Source organism: Cricetulus griseus, unplaced genomic scaffold (assembly GCF_003668045.3).
Source record: "Cricetulus griseus strain 17A/GY unplaced genomic scaffold, alternate assembly CriGri-PICRH-1.0 unplaced_scaffold_2, whole genome shotgun sequence".
NCBI lineage: Eukaryota > Metazoa > Chordata > Mammalia > Rodentia > Cricetidae > Cricetulus > Cricetulus griseus.
Genome location: NW_023276919.1, coordinates 5175712 through 5193848, shown reverse-complemented (window position 1 = coordinate 5193848; position 18137 = coordinate 5175712). Strand labels below are relative to the sequence as shown.

At 36.6% G+C, this 18137-nt stretch overlaps 1 pseudogene; it reads left to right on the top strand.

Annotated features, from left to right (window-relative positions):
- The window catches only part of LOC113837886, a 30437-nt pseudogene that overhangs the window by 10761 nt on the left and 1539 nt on the right, over window positions 1–18137 (top strand).

Below are 18137 nucleotides of genomic sequence, written 5' to 3'. Positions count from 1 at the left end.
TCCCTTCCTATTTCTTCTCACTCCACTCTATTCTCTCCCACCCTTTTCCCTTCCTCCTCTTTCCTTCCATTTCCCACTCTTCCTATTCCCTTCTCCCTCCACTTTCCTCTCCTCCTTCCCTTACCTCCTACTATTGCTCTTGTCTCTGCATACTTTTTCTCCTTCTTCTTCTCTCCCTGTGTCCATCCTCCTGTCACCTTCCCCTCCTAATCACCTACTTCCCATCACCCTCCCTTTCCTCACCTGTTATGTTAATGAATGGGAGGAATTCTCTGCATTTCTTCTATCCCCACTTCTCCTGTCACTCTTTTTCCTTCCCCATAGTACTTCTTCCCATTGGCCCACCCCTCTCCTTTACCCCTCTCCTCTGTCCCTGGCAGTTTCCTTCCCTATACCATTTATCCACCTCCTCCCCCACTTTGCTTTTACTCCATTTCTCGCTCTACCTCCTGCCCCTAGCTCTCTTTCCCTTTTCCCCCTCACTCTGGGTCCTTTTCTTTCCGTCCTTATCTTTCCTTTCCTCTTTCTTCATCTATTCTTCTGCATCTCAGTTGAATCTTGTTCTATCATTATTTTGGTGTACCTTCTCTAGTTATTTTGTTTTGATTGGCTAAGCATTTGTCATTCATCCTTATACTTTTATAGAAATTATTATTTCATTTGTTCTTTTGTACTTGGTTCAGTTTGATTTTATTAGTGTTGGCTCAGCATTCTATGTGTTAAGATTCTGAACCGGCTGGTGAATCCCACAGAAACAGCTGACCTGAACAAGGGGAGCACATGGCCCTCAGTCTGCTGTCTGGGAGGCCATCAAAGGACTGATCCAGACCCCTGAAAGTGCATGTCAACAAGGAGGCCTCCACACCCTATGGGGCCTCTGGCAGTGGTTTGCTATTTTTTCCTGGTATAAGAAGGGACTTTGAGAGCCAAGTGGGAGGGCCTAGGCCCAGCCCAGGATGATGATGTGGAATTTGGGGAGTCTCCATGGAGGGCTGTACCTTCTATGGGGAGGGGAGGAGAGAGGGGGTATTGGAGGGTTGTGGTGGGGAGAGGGAGAAGGGATTTATATGTGAAATTATAATTTTGTAAAAATAAAAATATTATGTAAAACACTATTATTAATTGAATGAAAAAAATATCCAGAACCCATGATAATGAGTTATGATCTTTGTCATTTTTTGTTACTAAGAATATTTGAGTTTTCTTTGATATTTTCAATATTTGTGTGTCTACTCATGCACTTAGCATACAATCAGGTGTGCACATGTAATAACTCCCATGTGGATGGTAGGTGAGGATATCTTTCTGAGGTTCATTCCCCTTTTTTCTACCATGTTTTCCAGGAATTCAATTTAGACTTGCTGGCATGTACCCTTTTCTGATGAGCCACCTCCAGTTCCTAATTTTTAAAATGTAGAGAGTTACATAAATAGATTTCTTTCTTGTAATAACTGTCATTCTATTTCCCAACAATGTTCTGTTATATTACATTCTCCTTCATTTTAATTATGATCAGTTTCATTCCTACCACTATTTGGGTAGGATTTCTGAACCCACTTCCAATTTCACTGATTTTTCAAAGTGTTTTATTTTTCTAATCTCTGTGTATAGTTCCTGTAGTTTATTTTTTTGCTGGGTTGTACTTTTTTAAAATGCTGTCATAAGTATAAATTACTTTAGTTATCTTGTGTTTGCTAAGACTTGCTTTATATAAAATATAACTATCTTTTAGGAAAAATCCTTAGTCTGCTGAGAAGAATGTGTTCTGCTCTTGTTCCTTGGAATGTTCTCTAGATTTTAGTTCTGTTCATTTATTTCTATGTAACATGTTTCATTGTTTTTCTTTTGTTGTGATGACCTGTCTGTTGGTAATAATCTTATATTCAAATCACCCAATGTATTGTTGAAATCTGTTATCTTTTGCTTAATAGTGTTCATTTCATAAAATTTCATATGGTAATGTCACATAAATATATGTTTGTGTTCTTGTTTTGTATTAGTCATAATATCAATATGTAGTAACTTTCTTTGTCTCGTTAAAATGTACTTTGTGGACTATCAGTATGGATATTGTCTGTGTGCACATGTAAATTTCAGCCTGTCTAATTGCCACTGAATTGCATTTGTAGCAGGTAATTAAAGGCTTGATCTCCTTTATGCTACCATAACTTTCATTCCATGTCTTTTAATTGGAATGTCAGAAAATTAAGAGTCAGAATTATGTTAAGATATGTATTAATTGCAATCATTTTGTTGTTTTGTAATATGTCATCTTGTGGTGATATTCTGTTGTAAAGAAATTTATTCCTTCCAGTATTACCATTGTTAGCTTTGTATTTTGCCTTTAAAATATCCTTTCCCATACCATGTTTTGCTTTATCAAGCTAGTTGTAAAGAAGTATAGAGGCTTTCCCTCATACTTAAGACTTTTCACCTCTTTTCTTGTTCTGGTCTTGGGAAAGCTTTACTGTTTCTAACTTTTTGTTTTTGTGTGTTATTATAGGATACATTGGGAGATGGTGTCCTAATTAGCTCTGGCTGTCTTTAGCTACATTAAATGCACCAGAAGACAGATACGCTTGGAAGGTAAGGCTTGTTTTTGAAATATTGAATATAACAACTCTTTAAAAAATAGTTTTAGATACAACTACTTAATATCACCCAAGAAGAAAATGACTTATTTTAGGCAATGATAGATCATAACAAAGTTTATAAGAAACCTTCAGCTGCTTATCCAGGCTTGTAGAATCTAGTTCTGTCCACATTCAGCAAAGTTTTGTTACTACTGCATCATTTACTTGGGGTGTAATGGCCTTTATGTACTTCGTAATAAATTTTTTATTCATTTTACATGCCATCCTCAATTCTCCTTCCCTCCCGTTCTTCTGTGATGCCCACTGGTGCCCAACCCACCCCCATCCCCTCCTCAGAAAGAGTAAAGCCTCCCATGGGAGTCACCAAACCTAGCATATTCAATTGAGGCAGGACCACATCTCTCTCATGCATTAAGGCTCAGAAACCTGTAAAACGGTAGCTCGTGCACCAGGGATACATACTGGTCCCACTGCCAAGGTTAGTGCAAACAGATCAGGCTACACAACTATCACACACATGCAAAGGGCTTAGTGTGGTACCACACAAGCTACCAGTTATATCTCTAAAGTTGATGAGGTCCCAGGATATCGTGTAAGATGTGTCTGTGTTTCCCATCATAATTTTGACCACCCCATAAAATCACTCCTTCCTCTGTTTGACTAGACTTACTTAGCTTGGCCTGGTGCTTGGATATGGATCTCTGCATCTGCTTCCATCCATTACTCAATGATTCTATGATGACAGTTAGGGTAGTCACCAATCTGATTACATGGGAAGGTCAGTTCAGGCACCCTTTCCACTATTTATAGGATTCTTCGCTTGGGTCATCCTTTTTGATTCCTGGGCATTTCCCTAACAACATTTTTCTCACTAGCATAATAAGATCGCCCCATATCAAGATATCTTTTCCATGTCTCCCCCCCAACTCGGTCCCTCCCCCAACTGCCCTATAGCCTTCCTGCCCCTCCCCCGGCCCTAGGCTCAGTTTACTCAGGAAATCTCATCAATTTCCCCTTTCCAGGGCGACACATGTGTCTCTCTTAGGGTTTTCTTAGTTACCTTGCTCTTCTCTAGAGTAGTTAATTGTGGTGTGGTTACCCTATGCTTTACAGTTTCTATTGTGTGAACAACTTGAGGAGTTTTGGTATTAGCTCTTCTTGAAAATTCTGGGAGAATTCTGTGCTGCAACCATGTGGCCCTGGGCTTTTTTGGTTGGGAGTCTTTCAATGACTGCTTCTGTTTCCTTAAGTGTTATAGTGTGTTTAAATTGTTTACCTGGTCTTGATTTAATTTTCGTATGTCATACCTATCCAGAAAATTGTTCATTTCTTTTACATTTTTCAGTCTTACAGAAAATGGGTTTTTGAAGTATGACCTGATGGTTCTCTGTTGTTATGTCCCCCTTTTCATTTCTGATTTTGTTAATTTGTGTATTCTCTCTGCCTTTTGTTTTGTTTGTTAAAGGTTTGTCTATCTTACTGATATTGTCAAAGAACCATCTCTTTGTATCCTTGATTTTTTTTGAATTGTTTTATGTTTCTATTTTGTTGATTTCATCCCTGAGTTTGATTATTTGCTACTCCTCCCGGGTTAGTTTGCTTCTTTTTGATCTAGAGCTTTTAGGTGTGCTGTTAAATTGCTAGTGTGAGATTTCTCCAAATTATTTAGGCATTTAGTGATAATTTTCCTCTTAGCGCTGCTTTCATAGTTTCTCATAAGTTTAATTATGTTGTATATTTACTTTCATTGAAATCTAAGAAGTCAGTCTTACCTTCTCTATACTTTACTCTTTCATGTCCCTGAATTGACCTTTACAACCTTGTTTGCCACTCTGGTGCTCTGCTTCTTCAGTCAGATCTGCTTGATCACCACTTATGTACTTGTCCTTAAGTAAAACCTACTGGATCACTACTTCTGAATTAATCTCTGTCTTCTATATCAACATCCTCCTTGTAATTTGTGTGGGCCACTCATCATCTCTACCAATGTACAGGTGAAATGTTCCTCTCTTCAGAGATCCTAATCTGGACCTCCATACTCAAAAAGTTTACATTTCTAAAATACTTTGTTTATACCTTTTGAAAAGCATTAATATCATTGACCTTCAAATTATAAGTATGCTTCCTATGATTTTATTATACTTCAACACATCTTTGAGACTCTTGAAGAGACAGATAGATTCAGAAGTGATTATCAAGTAGGTTTGACTGAAGCAGAATTGTAGTAGAGTTGCAAATGTTGTATGGAAGTCAATTAGGAGTCTTGAAAAAGCATACTTATGTAGAGAAGGTTTTCCAGAATACACAATTGCTAATCTAATTTGTATTAGTATCTGCAGCACATGATTTCAGACCTAATATGTACTAACTTTTATTCAGCAAAAACACTATTACAGAAACGTTGATCAGGTTAAAGGAAAAGCCATTAATACAGTTAACCAATGATGACATGAATGAGAAGGTTGATGCAGAGTATGGATGTAGTGTACTATGTTGAGTGCAGTGTATCCATACATGATTTTAAGGTTTTTTTTTAAGTGTGTGTGACTATGAGCAGGTACATGCCACAGTACGCGTGGAGGTCTGGTATTGGTCCTTTACTACCTTGCTTGAAATTAATTTTTCTGCTGATATATATATATATCCAGCTGGGAGTTTCTGTGGATCCTGTTGCCTCCATGTCTCATCTGCCCATAGGAGCAGTGTGATTATAGAATCTTATGTCAAACATCCAGCATTTACATGGAGACTGAGGTTTTGAAATCATGTCTTCATGCTTTTGCAGCAATAAGCTTTTATTCACTCATCCATCGCCCCAGCTCAGATATATCTATATGTAGATGAGTATACAGAATGCCTGATGGTCTAGGGAAAGCTCACAACCCATGAAGGAGACAGAGCCAGCTGTCTGAAAAATGCACCCAGTATTGTGTTGAAAAAAAAAGTCACGTGTGGCAGGAGCTTCCTGAAGATAGTCATCCAGTCTAGGGTGGGTAAGTTGGGCTGGCATGTTTGAAGCCCAGGTGTCTCTGGAGTATTGGGCCTTTGGAGTTTGTTGCAGAGAGGCTGCAACAATAAAATTCCAAACTAGTTTAGGGCAGTAGGGAAAAGGGGAAAAAACCTAGCAACTAGGGTGGTAACTCTGGCATGAGCCCTGCATCTAGTTAGGGCCTTTGTTGGTGGCTGCAAAACCACAGGCAAGTGGCTTTTTGTGAATTTGTGCCTTAAATTTGGGCACCAAGTGTACCAATGCTCCAATTGGACATAGTAATAAAAACCTAGTGTCAGAGATAGGGGTAAATGCTGAGTGATCAGAGAGACAATGGAGCAAAAACACAGCCAACTTACCTACTCAAATTCCTAGCCAAAAAGAGACTTAGCTCCTGTACTTTTCTGCCATGCATTGTTCTCTCTGCCCAGTCCAGCCATCTCACTGCCTGTCTGTATGTACAAACCTCCAGACCTCTAATGCTAACTAGTGGCTAGCTCTGTCCTCTGATCTTCAGGCAAGCTTTCTTTGTTATAGTCCAAACAAGATATCACCACAGCTTTCCTTTATTTCTTGCCGCTAATTCATCATCTTAGTCACAGAAAAATCTAATGAAAATGCTATAAATTACATTTTCTTTTGTCCAAATCTATATTTTTTGTCTGTCAATAAACCCTATTACCATATCTTTATCAATATTGACACCCACTGTAGGAAAAGCTGTAGCCATGCCTTCTTAGGGGCTGGCTACAGGTGTGCCTGTCCAGGCTTGTGAGGGCGTGGTCAGAGTGACATAGTGGTACTGCGTTTTTCGGTTTTGGTTTCTCTTTGCTTCTTGCTGTTCAGACCTCTACCTCTACCAGCTGGCTAGATTGCTCTGTAAGTAAGGCTTTTCCCTATTAAATACCCTTATATTTCTACCTGATTCCGTATTGGTAATTTCCCACAATAACCCACTTTACCTAACACAGGTTCCTGTTTAGGTTCCTAATTCCCTAATACAGGGAAAGGTAATAGTCTGATAGTTCCTTATGACGACCCCGTCATGCTTTTATGAATTTGTTCAAGCTGTATTTCCCCTTTGAATGTACGTTTTCATTCTCTAGTTGAATTATATTTAAACATCTCCCCTTTTATTCTCCTATCCCCATTTTCCACTCCTTCTCCAACTCTCCCATGTGTTATTGCCCTCTTTCTTTTGTAGTGTTGAAGAATGAATCCAGGGATTGTGTGAACTGTCTATAGTTAATTTTGTTACTTTCTATAAATTTGAGAAACGAATTTTGATGAGATGCTCAGGGTGACCTTGAACACACCCTGTAACTCAGGATGGCTTTGAACATGGGAACCTATGGTTTAGCTTCCTGAGTACCTGTGATTATAGGCTGTAGCCATCATATTTCACCTAAACATTTCTCTGTTCTTAACCACTCATGGTTAGGCAACCTACAAAATCTGATTCTGAGTATCATTCTTGTGAAATATGGTTTTCCCTTGACCCACAGATGCCAATCAACGGTTTCTTAACTATTTGACCATTCTCCTGTTACATACATTTATATATTCTAATTTGGTAAACATGTAGTATCAATACCCTAAACAAATAGAAGAAATAATTCTATTTTTATTTGAAGATACTTTGTTTTTCTAGAAAAGTAGAGCAAATTGTGAGAAATAAAGATTTTGTTTTTTCAGAATATCTTGAAAATATGAATTGGTACATAAAAATTGCAGTCAGTGAGATTCTATTTTCTCCCCAAGTCCACAGTACTGTTTCTTAAGCTCAAGTTGAATATTTCACTATGGCAAAATGAAATAACTTACCCTGCATCATCCTGAAATAGAAAAATCTAACCTGTATGTTATAAATTAAGCAAAAACATCAATATAATTGTTCAGAAGAAAAGATCTTTTGTTCATTACTTGATTATGTCTTATTTGAAACAAATAATTCTGTTGGATCAGAACTAGTCTTGCCTTTCCATCTCACCTTCTTTCCCATTAATAAGATACCACAATGCTGAAATTCTTTATTGTACTTGCCACATGGTCTACACTAAAATTGCATTCATTATTTATCTGAAAATGACATTTGAAGTGGAGAGCGTCTTGGATTTTTTCTGGTAAATCAAACCTATCTGAAACCAATTACTTGCCAAGTTCTCATTTCTAGGAGCCATGAGATGCATGTCTCCTCTCCTCCAGCCAGTCACTAAAGCCAGACTCTTTTTTTGTTTGTTTGTTTTGGTTTTTCGAGACAGGGTTTCCCTGTGGCTTTGGAGGTTGTCCTGGAAAAATGTCTTGTAGACCAGGCTAGTCTCGAACTCACAGTGATCCACCTGCCTCTGCCTCCTGAGTGCTGGGATTAAAGGCGTGCACCACCACCGCCCGGCCATAAAGCCAGACTCTTACGAGGCATATTAGATCCTAGACACTTCCCTTTTGGTACCTCTCTATTAATTATTTCCCTTAATTTGTTGATGCTAACACCTTAGTTTCAACCCTCATCACTTTCTCTCTGGATGTTTGTAGTAGCATCCTCGGTGGTCTCCATACTTCTTAATCTTGGGTTCTTTATATCCTTCAATCTGTTCTAAATCTTTTCTCCACTGTCTTCCTCAACTCTTCTGCACATTGTTTTCTAGTCATTCTTGTATGAACATGCTATTTTATTTCTTATTTCTTACTTTATTTCTTTGTTGATTACAGTAGGTTAGAATAATAAATACCTTCTACTTTACCTGATGTCTTAACTTTTAGGTTTCCAAGGTCTGCAACGCTAAAAGCTATTTCTTATTACTGTGTACTTTTTAAGCTAATACATGAATCTTCAACACTGCTTTTCTCTTACTGAGAACCTAATAACACTGCAGTGGACTAGTGTTAATTTGTCCATGGAATTCATAGTGCTAGAAGGCTTTATAGTGACTGACACATGCAGCTTTGTCCATGTAACAAAGTTGTCACTGCCTAAGGCACAGGGCCGTTTTGCCAGGACTTTGTTGAGGAGTCAAGAGATCATTCTGGATCGAAAGGACAAGCTAATTCACTAGAAGAAAGTGGATGAGAACTTGGACAAAAATCTCAGTAAGCTTTTTAATTTTGTTATGATATATAATTACTTAGATTTGGAAATCTAGAACCCTAGTTTGCCAATAAATAGGAAAAGTGAAGCAAATCTTGACTTAAAATAAATTCCAATTGAAGAATATAGGAGGAAAATCTATCATTTTTAATAGTATGTGGTTATAAGATTTTTAGCAAGGTATATAAAGAAGTAATTCAATTTACAGAGGTGAAAGGAAAGTCACCCCAAAAAATTTTAATTCAGCTGCTTTTAGTTGGAAACATGCTTTCTTTTAAAAAGATAACCATAGAAAAACTTTCTGCTTCTTTATACCTTTATACCTCTACCTTCAATGCACCTTTGGATGTTGGTGCCCCTGGGCAACCTAAAGGAATCAGGTTATAGGTGTATGCTTTATTTTCCTCAGTAAGGCTTCTGGGCACCATCTAAAACAGTAACTTTCAACTCTGGATACATTTTAAAATCATATTGGCAATGTATAAGAAATATGGTTATCTAGGAACTATCACAGAGATATTAGTTTGATATAGAGGAAGCCTGAACTATACATTTCCTAAAATCTATGTGGAAGAATTTTACATGTAATGACAGAGTGTTTGTGGTATAAGACTTTAATTGACATTTTCCAAATAAAGATTCAACTACTTTTTAAAGGCTACCCATTCCAATGAAAACCAGATGTGGCCTAAGTACCCAGTAGCCAGCTGTTTGCATCTGCTATGATGTCAACTCCTAGAGGTTCTTAGAATCTATTCATAATAGACCACACAGCAGACACAGTGCTGATTCCATCTTTAATCTCATACAGGACTGTGTTCCCAGTGGTTCCTTGTAAGTTGGGATCTTACAATGAGAAAATCACTGTTGGAAATACATACATGAAATTCATTTATGTATTTTTTTTGGTTTTTCGATACAGGGTTTCTCTGTGTTGCTTTGGAGCCTATCCTGGCACTCACTCTGGAGACCAGGCTGGCCTTGAACTCACAGAGATCAGCCTGCTTCTGCCTCTCAAGTGCTGGAATTAAAAGCATGTGACACCAACATCTGGCTCTTTCAGTTTTTAATATGATTCTTCTGAAACAGAACCAAAAGTAGGAATTTTGATGAGATGACGGTTGTTGTTTCTGTATACTTTCCAGAAAAAATACCTCCTTTAAAAACACAAAGATATGTATCTATAAATCTCATAGATTCATAGGTTGTTTCCCAATGGGTCATTGGGATTTATCGGGAGTCTAAAGATGTCACAGATCCTCTTTTGTCTATTTTATGCATTGTACTACTTCACTACTGAAGTTTTTGTTAAACTATAACTGACATGGAACTAAATTCAGGAGAAATGATTGGAAACAAAAACTCAGTTTTTACTAGATGAAATAGTAGTGTATGTCTTTCTTTGCTAGAAGTCAAGACAAATGCATTCTTTGAGCCTGCTGAAATGGCTATAAAATATTGGACTCAATTCTATATTGAAGTAGAATGCTTATATCACATAGCAATTCTGTTGAATTATGGAGAAATGACTAAAGTGTTTGCCACAGTGGCTTTACCACTTTACGTTTGTACCAGTAACACTCTAAGACTAATTTATCTGCTTCAGCAACAACATTTAATTTCTGCATTTTTTATTTTGCACACTTTTTCTTTCTCTTACTCTCTCTCTTTCTCTCTCTCTTTCTCTTTCCCTTTCCCTTTCTCTTTCTCTTTTGTTCTTTTTTCTTTCTTTCTTTTTTCTTTCTTTTTCTTTCCTTCCTTCCTTCCTTCCTTCTTTTCTTCCTCCATACCTCCCTCCTTCCCTGTCTCCCTCTCTGTCTCTCTCCCTCCCTTCCGCTCTGTCTCTCTCTCATTCTTTCTTGGCTTTTTGGAAACAGGGTTTCCCTATGGCTTTGGAGGTTGTTCTGGAACTAGTTGTTGTAGAAGATGTTTGTATCGAACTCACAGAGATCTGCCTGCATCTGCCTCCTGATTGCTGGGACTAAAATATGCACCACCACCGCCCAGCTGCAGCATTTATTTTTATAACACTCACCTTAATGATTATGAAGTAGCATGTATTTTTCTGGTTCTGGGGATCAAACCCAAGCATTTGTTTATGACAGGGAAGCACTCTACCATTGATCTGTAACTCCAGCCCTTAAATAAATACATTTTTAAATTTGTTTTTCTTTCTTTTTTGTGGGTGGCACTTCTATGATATATGTTTATAGGTTTGGAGACAACTTTCAGTAATCTGTATTCTCTTTCTAGCATGTGGGTACCTGGGATCAAACTCAGATAGTGTGGGTGGACACCAAGCACTGTTACCTACTGAACTACATATTTTGCTGGCCACTGTTTGGCTTTTATTTTCACAGTTCTCATAAAGAGTGATGTTAAGAATGTGTTCATTGGCTATTTTTATAGCTGCTGTAGCAAAGTGTGTGTTTAAGAACTTTGCCAATCATTAATTAGTTTTTTGTTTTTGAATTATAGAAAAATTTCTAATACTAGATATTACCACTGAAATGACACATGCTTTATGCTTTTCTCCTGATATATATTTATTTTGTTGATAGTATCATTTGATGCACAACTAAAGCAGCCTTTTAATGTGTCCTTTTAAGATCACTCCTTGCTTATCTCTCTCCATTATCTCTCTTCTTCCTCACTAAATCCTTCTAAATCTCCTCTTCCTGTCTCTGCCATCTTCTTTCACACGTCTCAATCCTTACTCCCCATGTACTGTGTTTTTTTGTACACAATTCTTATTTGTTTCTTCTGATGCATACAATTGCCCCCTAAAACTTCCTGTTCTTCTTTAAAGCCTCATTTCTTTCATAGTTTTACCCATTGGTCTGAAAGCTTGCAGTGAGCACAGTAATACAAGTCAGTATCAATCACTGAGCTTGGATAGTCTGTAAAACTATTGCTCCATGCTTTGTTCTGCATAGTTCATAAGCCCTATTTATCTGTTTGAACATGTGTGCACCAAATACTGTATAGTATACACTTTTGCTAATTAAAATTGTGATTTGTGTAAATTCAAATTTAACTGGGTGTTTTCTCCTTTCCTTTTTAAATTTGGGCAAACTTAATTGAAAGCTGTCAGTTTGAATTACTATTCAGCAGAGGAAACCTCTGGCTATTGGAGGTAATTGTCCATTAGACAGACTAGCTTCTATTGTCACAGTGTTGTCACTCACGTAATACTTCTTTTTACTGTGATGCTGGGATGAAACCCAATGTTTCATACATGCTAAACAAGCACTTTACCAATTCTGATATGTCCTTAGTCAGGTGGGTGATTCTGTGATAAATCTTTCGTATCTTCTTAATAGACTTTTGTCCCACCAAGGATTAAGCACTTTTCCATGACTATGAATTAACTGTTTAAAACATCTAGTTAGAAGGCAGATTTGAGGATATACCCCAACAATCCCAGCATTTGAAAGGTAAGAGAGTTAGGAGTTCAGAAGCACCGTCGCTGCATACCTAGTATAAGTCACTTTGGATTCTAAAGTACACTCCTGAAAAAAATAACATGAACCTCTTGATTGACCTTTTTTACCTTGTCTGGATTTCCCCAGTCCTCCACCATAGGTTTTGGGGTTCTCAACCTATATGCCCATTGTTATTCTCTCTGCTCTACTTTTAGAAGAAATGCAGGCTAAGCACATTCTTTTCCATTATTATATTAAGTTATGGTTACTCTGTCCAGTTGAATTGCAAAGTTAGACTGAAATTATAACCCTAATAGAGTAGCAGGCTCTTTGGGGTATTTTGAGTCTTGAAATGTCCATTGTTCATTTTTGGCATTTAAGCATATATGTGGATGTGTTTTGGAAGGAATTGATGAAAGAAAATGATTGACAGACATAATTGAGACGATTCACATTGGGGATTCAAATATACCAAGTGAAGTGTCTGAAAAGAAATTAACCATGAGAATAACACAAATTATTGCATGTATTTTAACACTAACTTTCACTAAAATTCTGTCTGTATTTCAGATCAATCATTTTAACTTTAATATAGAAAATAAAAATGAAAACTTTTATAACATTAGATAGTTTGATTCATTTATAAAATACAAAAATAAAAGCCATGTTATTAACAAATGAAGAGAAGCAAGGGATAACTCTTTTACTTTTACTTTTCTTTTGAAGGTAGGTAGATTTCTCGGTATAGCTTTGGAGCCTGTCCTGGCATTTGTATCCTACCTTTCTGCTATCTGTTTATCATCTACATTTGCTTAGTGGGTATTTCTTCAAATAGTAGCAATGATATACTGTCTCTTCAAATGACATTCTGGGATACATAGGTTATATTTGAGTCTTACATAACACCATATGTAGAGATGAAAGCTTCATTTGAACATTCAAAGCCTTTATCTTATGAAATAATGGGCAAGAAAAAAATTAAGAATCCTTACATCATATCTTTCTTTCCCAAGGAAAACCTTAAATTCAGAAGCAATAAAGGCAAAAGGACAAAAAGTAATGACATTGTTTATATTAAAATTTAATTTTTACTTGGAACAGGGTTACCATAATTTGTCATTAATAAAATTCCAAGGCAATAAGCAAGATTGGAGATAGCATAAGCCAAAAGTTTAATACCAGTAATCTATACATTTTCTTAATGAAAAAGCAACAATGGAGAAAAGGATGGCAAACAAGAGGGCAACTGACTATGGCATACTTTTCACCATTATTTGTTCACTTCCTCTATTAAGATAATTATGGTTTTCCACAAAAATGAGCTTAGAAATTGTGGTATCTTTTGGGTCTATGAAGGTTATAATTCACAGAGAGAATCTTTAAGACAGAGGTTTCCAATCTTTGACATTGCAGTATGATATTATCCACAAATGTGTTGGGCTGTACTCATAAGTATCATGAGACACTTGTAATCTGTGAGATGGAGGCTGGGTATACCTGTTATAAGACTTCCTTTTGGATTAGTCATGTTATATTCTTCTTCTTCCAAAGCAACTAGCAATATTCCAGTAATTGCTGGACGAATTATCCTAGAAGGAACCACAGTGGGTATGAAAAACCAATTTTATATTAAACCAGTGAATTGGAGGTGCTTTTCACACGGTCACATTCAGTTTACACTGCTATAAAAACCCTACAGAATTAGCATTTTTCAAACAACAGAAATCTTGCCTCTTAAGGTTCCAGAGGCTAAGTCAAAGATCAAAAAGCCAACAGATTTGGTGTCCAGTGATATCTCTATTGTTCATAAACAATATTTTGTTGCTCCATGATGGGATGAAAGAAAGGTGAGATAATCCACCCCAGACTCTTTTATGAGGAAATTAACTCAAGTTATCAATCTTCTGTTCTCATGATGCATTAATCTCTTAGATATCTCCATTTTAAAATTTCTGCAGTAGAGATTGAATTTCACGCTATATGTTTAACCTAATTTATCCTGACTCACAAAAATAGGTTGCAGAATGTGGGTACTGATTGTTACTAATTGGATCTTGGGGATGAAGGAAATAGGGCAAAGCTTCAGGGTTGGTGAGGCATGTCTTTTAAAGAGAAACCATAAATTAAACTTGAGACCAGAAAAAAATATAAGTATCTTAATAATTCTGGAGGAGGTTGACAATTCTAATTTGAAAACCCTAGAAGGTTTAGGTGTCTAATGAGGGCTACTTTTGTTTTCAATGTGGTACTTTCCTGCTTCATCCTCTGAATGGTGAAATCCATATCATGAGGAAGGCTTGGTTCCTTGATATATAGAGGTGTTGAATGAATTAATCTGGAGCTACATGTCTCAGGATTTCTGGAGTGTGAGATGACAAATTTCCCCTGATCATGTACTTTAATTCATTTTTGTTATTAACTGGAAAAAATAGCCTAATTATAGTAAGGAAGATTTCTTTCTCTAGCCATTAGACATGAGAGTTTATCTCTACTGTTTGCAAGTACTTTGATCCTCTTGTGAATAGTTGTCTCTATCAGAAAGTATTAGTTTCACAATAGCCTAAGTTGCTGTATGGTTGTTTTCTATTACCTGTGGAACATTAGGCTAGTTTTTTCACTATTCTTGATTTCATTTTTATCATCTGTAAAACATTTAGTGAAATTAGTAATTAAAGGGTGTTTGTAAAGCATACAAAGTATAATATGAGAATTATTAAGGTATTCAAAAATAGTACTTGGTATTTAATAAGCATCCAGTAGGTGTTTTGCATTATTAAACTTTAATTGATAGCTATTCTTTCTATGGGACATTTACTCACACAGATGAATAAAAGCGTTTTGCTATGTTTTTGTCACCAGGACACCCATTGTTTCTTTGGAAGTTAGAAACCAAAGTTAGGTCTCAGAAAGGCAGACACCATGGCATTTTTTAATCTAATAAATTATCCACTAAGAAACACACTATTGTGAAGGCTTTAATATGAAAATTGGGGCTTTTATGCTGAGAATCAACTCACCACTTTTTTTTTCTGAAACTCTTATATCACTCATTGATACTTAATGGTGAAAGTGGTAAGGCTCTTCAAGAGTGCTAGTCCCAATACGTGGTGTAACTCGTAGAGTATTTAAACCTAAATTACTTAAGACAGAATCATTTTCTGAATCCTCAGTGATTGAGTACTAGAAATATCCTTCTTGGAAACTCACACTTACTATAGTTTCAAGACATGCTGATGACTGGGATTTTATGTAAAATCTCTCAAAGTATTGTATTAAAGACTTCATCCTCAGGTGAAGGTGCTATTGGATGAAACCTCTATCACATGGAAGTAAGATCATCAAGTCAGAGGGTACATAGCCTCTAGGGAGGTATTGGGTCCCTGGCCCATCCTCTTTTGATCTGTATTTCCTAGTTGCCAGAAAATGAGCTGTTTTACGCTGCCTCATATTTCTGCCCTGATATGCTGCCTCATTACAGGCCAGTAAACAAAGATCCACAAACCATCATAGCCTAAGGCCACTGAAACATGGTCCTAAATAAAGTTTTTTCTACTTTAAGTTGCTTTTTCTCAGGAATTTTATCACAAGATTGGTATATGTTTCTAGAATTATGTGTTCTGAGAAATGTATTGTTTGATGATTCTGTCATTGTATGAACATTATAAAGAACACTTAATACAAATTGAGATTGCTATGATGTCCCCAAGTGTCCCAATGTATGGGACCAGCTAAAAATTGGTGGCATACAATTTAGCAGATGTCTTTTGTAGAGCATGACTCTGCAGCTCAAGTGGTATTCCTGCAAAAGTAAGTCAAATTGTGTAGGTTGTATGCAGGCAGAGTGCTTTAGAATCGCTGCTGTAGTTGTCAAGGAAAGTTGGAATCTCTTTTGCTGCAATACTCGATACAGGTGATGAAAACAATTATCACTATTCCTAGAGAGTAATTGCTGTTTTTAATGTTGTAGGAAATAACACTTGGCTCCAAAACAAAAGGTCTGAAATTTAATTCTTTTGCCTAGTTCTTGTATTTGAATACTCTCCAGCCTGTTACTGTTGTTGAGTCAGAGTCAACATTGTTTTTACCTATCATAGTTTATGACCTGTCAGTAACTAGAAACATGTAGAATGGCAAGCCATCTAGAATTAACCACTTTGATGCAATTAACAAAATTGATAACAATAACTGGCATTTGCTACAATATTTTCTGGAAAAGCAAACAATCTACAGGAGTTGCCATACTTGTTTCATAATACACTTTTCTCTTTTTTTGTCAGAAGAAGCAGGCAGTATTCAGTTTAATACAAGCACATTCCTCCTTAGCAAACATTCTCCTCTCTGCTGGGAGTAATTCACAGTTGAGTTTAGCTTAACCACACCTGACACAAGCTAATATGATGGGGTATAATCAGAAGCTTCTTTTTCCCCAGCTTATAGAAAATTGGAAGTATGTGCTTTTTGTTTGCAGTCCTAACTTTTCTTACTTCCTTCAGTTTAGGAGTATTTTAACTGCCCTGTTTAGGACTCAGAAAATTATTGTATAGCTGTCTAAAAATTTTATTCTTACGATAAATAATAAAAATATACTTATTAGGAGAAGCAAGATGATATTAACCAAATTAGGATAACTTGTCTGTTCCTGTTTTTACAGTGAAGACTAGATCACATGAATTGAAAATCTGTTTTTTCCCCCTTTTGTGATTTTTTTTGTGTTGAAGAGTTAATCATTTTTTTCCTTTGTTATGTGCATGACATCATAAAGAATGCTTCTCTTGGCAGGCTTATAGTCTGATGACTTGGCTCTGGGAGTCTGGGCTTTTGAATCTAGACTTGCATTAGGAGTCTTTGGATTTGTTTTTAAATTCAGTCCATATCCATGGTTCTTCACAGCAGAAACTCTCTTTCTTCCAACATTCTGTTGTTGAAAACAAAACTTTAATGGGAATTATGGCATCATGGAAGCTTTGAGTCTTAGTTTCTGTATCTGGATAAAAGGCAAGATCAAAGTCTCCAGTATGCTGGGACACTGATACTGTCATCTCTCTCAAGCACACAGCAGATTGTATTCCCTTTTTGGGTCAGGTTTGTCCCTCAGAAGAAGCCTATGTTTACCTGGGTTATTCAATTGCTGTACTTACTAGAGTATTATGACATAATATTTTCTAAAAAACTGCACTAATATAATTAGTATTAGGGTAGGGAATAGAAATCAGTGGCAGAGAACTTGCTTAGCATGCGTAAGATCCGGTATTTGATTGCCAGGTGTGTGAGAAGAAGCAAATGTCAAATGTCTAGTTGGACAGTCATGTACTTAAACTGCTTTGTTCTATAGCCAGTCTGTGAAATAAGTTTTGTTTTAACACCTCTAATCACACCCCTTCAGTGACTTTCATTTTGTCACTTTGTTGAAAGCTGAATTTCTCTTTCTGCTTTGGCATTTTCTTCTGATTCATTGAGTTGAACAATGTATAACTATTTCCTTCTGTAGGCATTTGTCAAGGTTCCGCCTTGGATAGGGCTCAGAGTCAGTGCATTCTGCTGTGTTTTGTTATTGTTGCTGTTGCTCTTAAGAGCTAGCAGGAGAGTGGGAGCAAGTTGCTGAGTAATGTGGTTGATACCATTATTATGTCCAGAATAGTTTGTGCTTAATATTTTCCACTTTTAGCCAATCTACGACAGTAGCTCAAGTATTAGAGAATTGTACTGGAAAGTACTACCAGTTTCTCCTCTTCTTATCTCCATTATGTAGCTATTGAATCAATTTCTTGCTTTAGATTTCTATGAGTATGGCTTTGTGTCCAATATCCTGCACTCTATTGCATTTTTCACCAAGGTTTTATCCATTCACATTTTTTATTATTTCCTGTTCTGTAAGATTTTCAAAGAGGTCTGGATTGGAAACCTGGTAGCTATTTAGTCTCTTCTGACTTTTGCAGTCTATCTCTGTGAATATGTTTCTGTATAATATACAGATAATAAAACTTTCATTATATTGTTAAGAGAAGTTTAAAGGAGATTCTATCCGTGAAAATATGTAATATGTT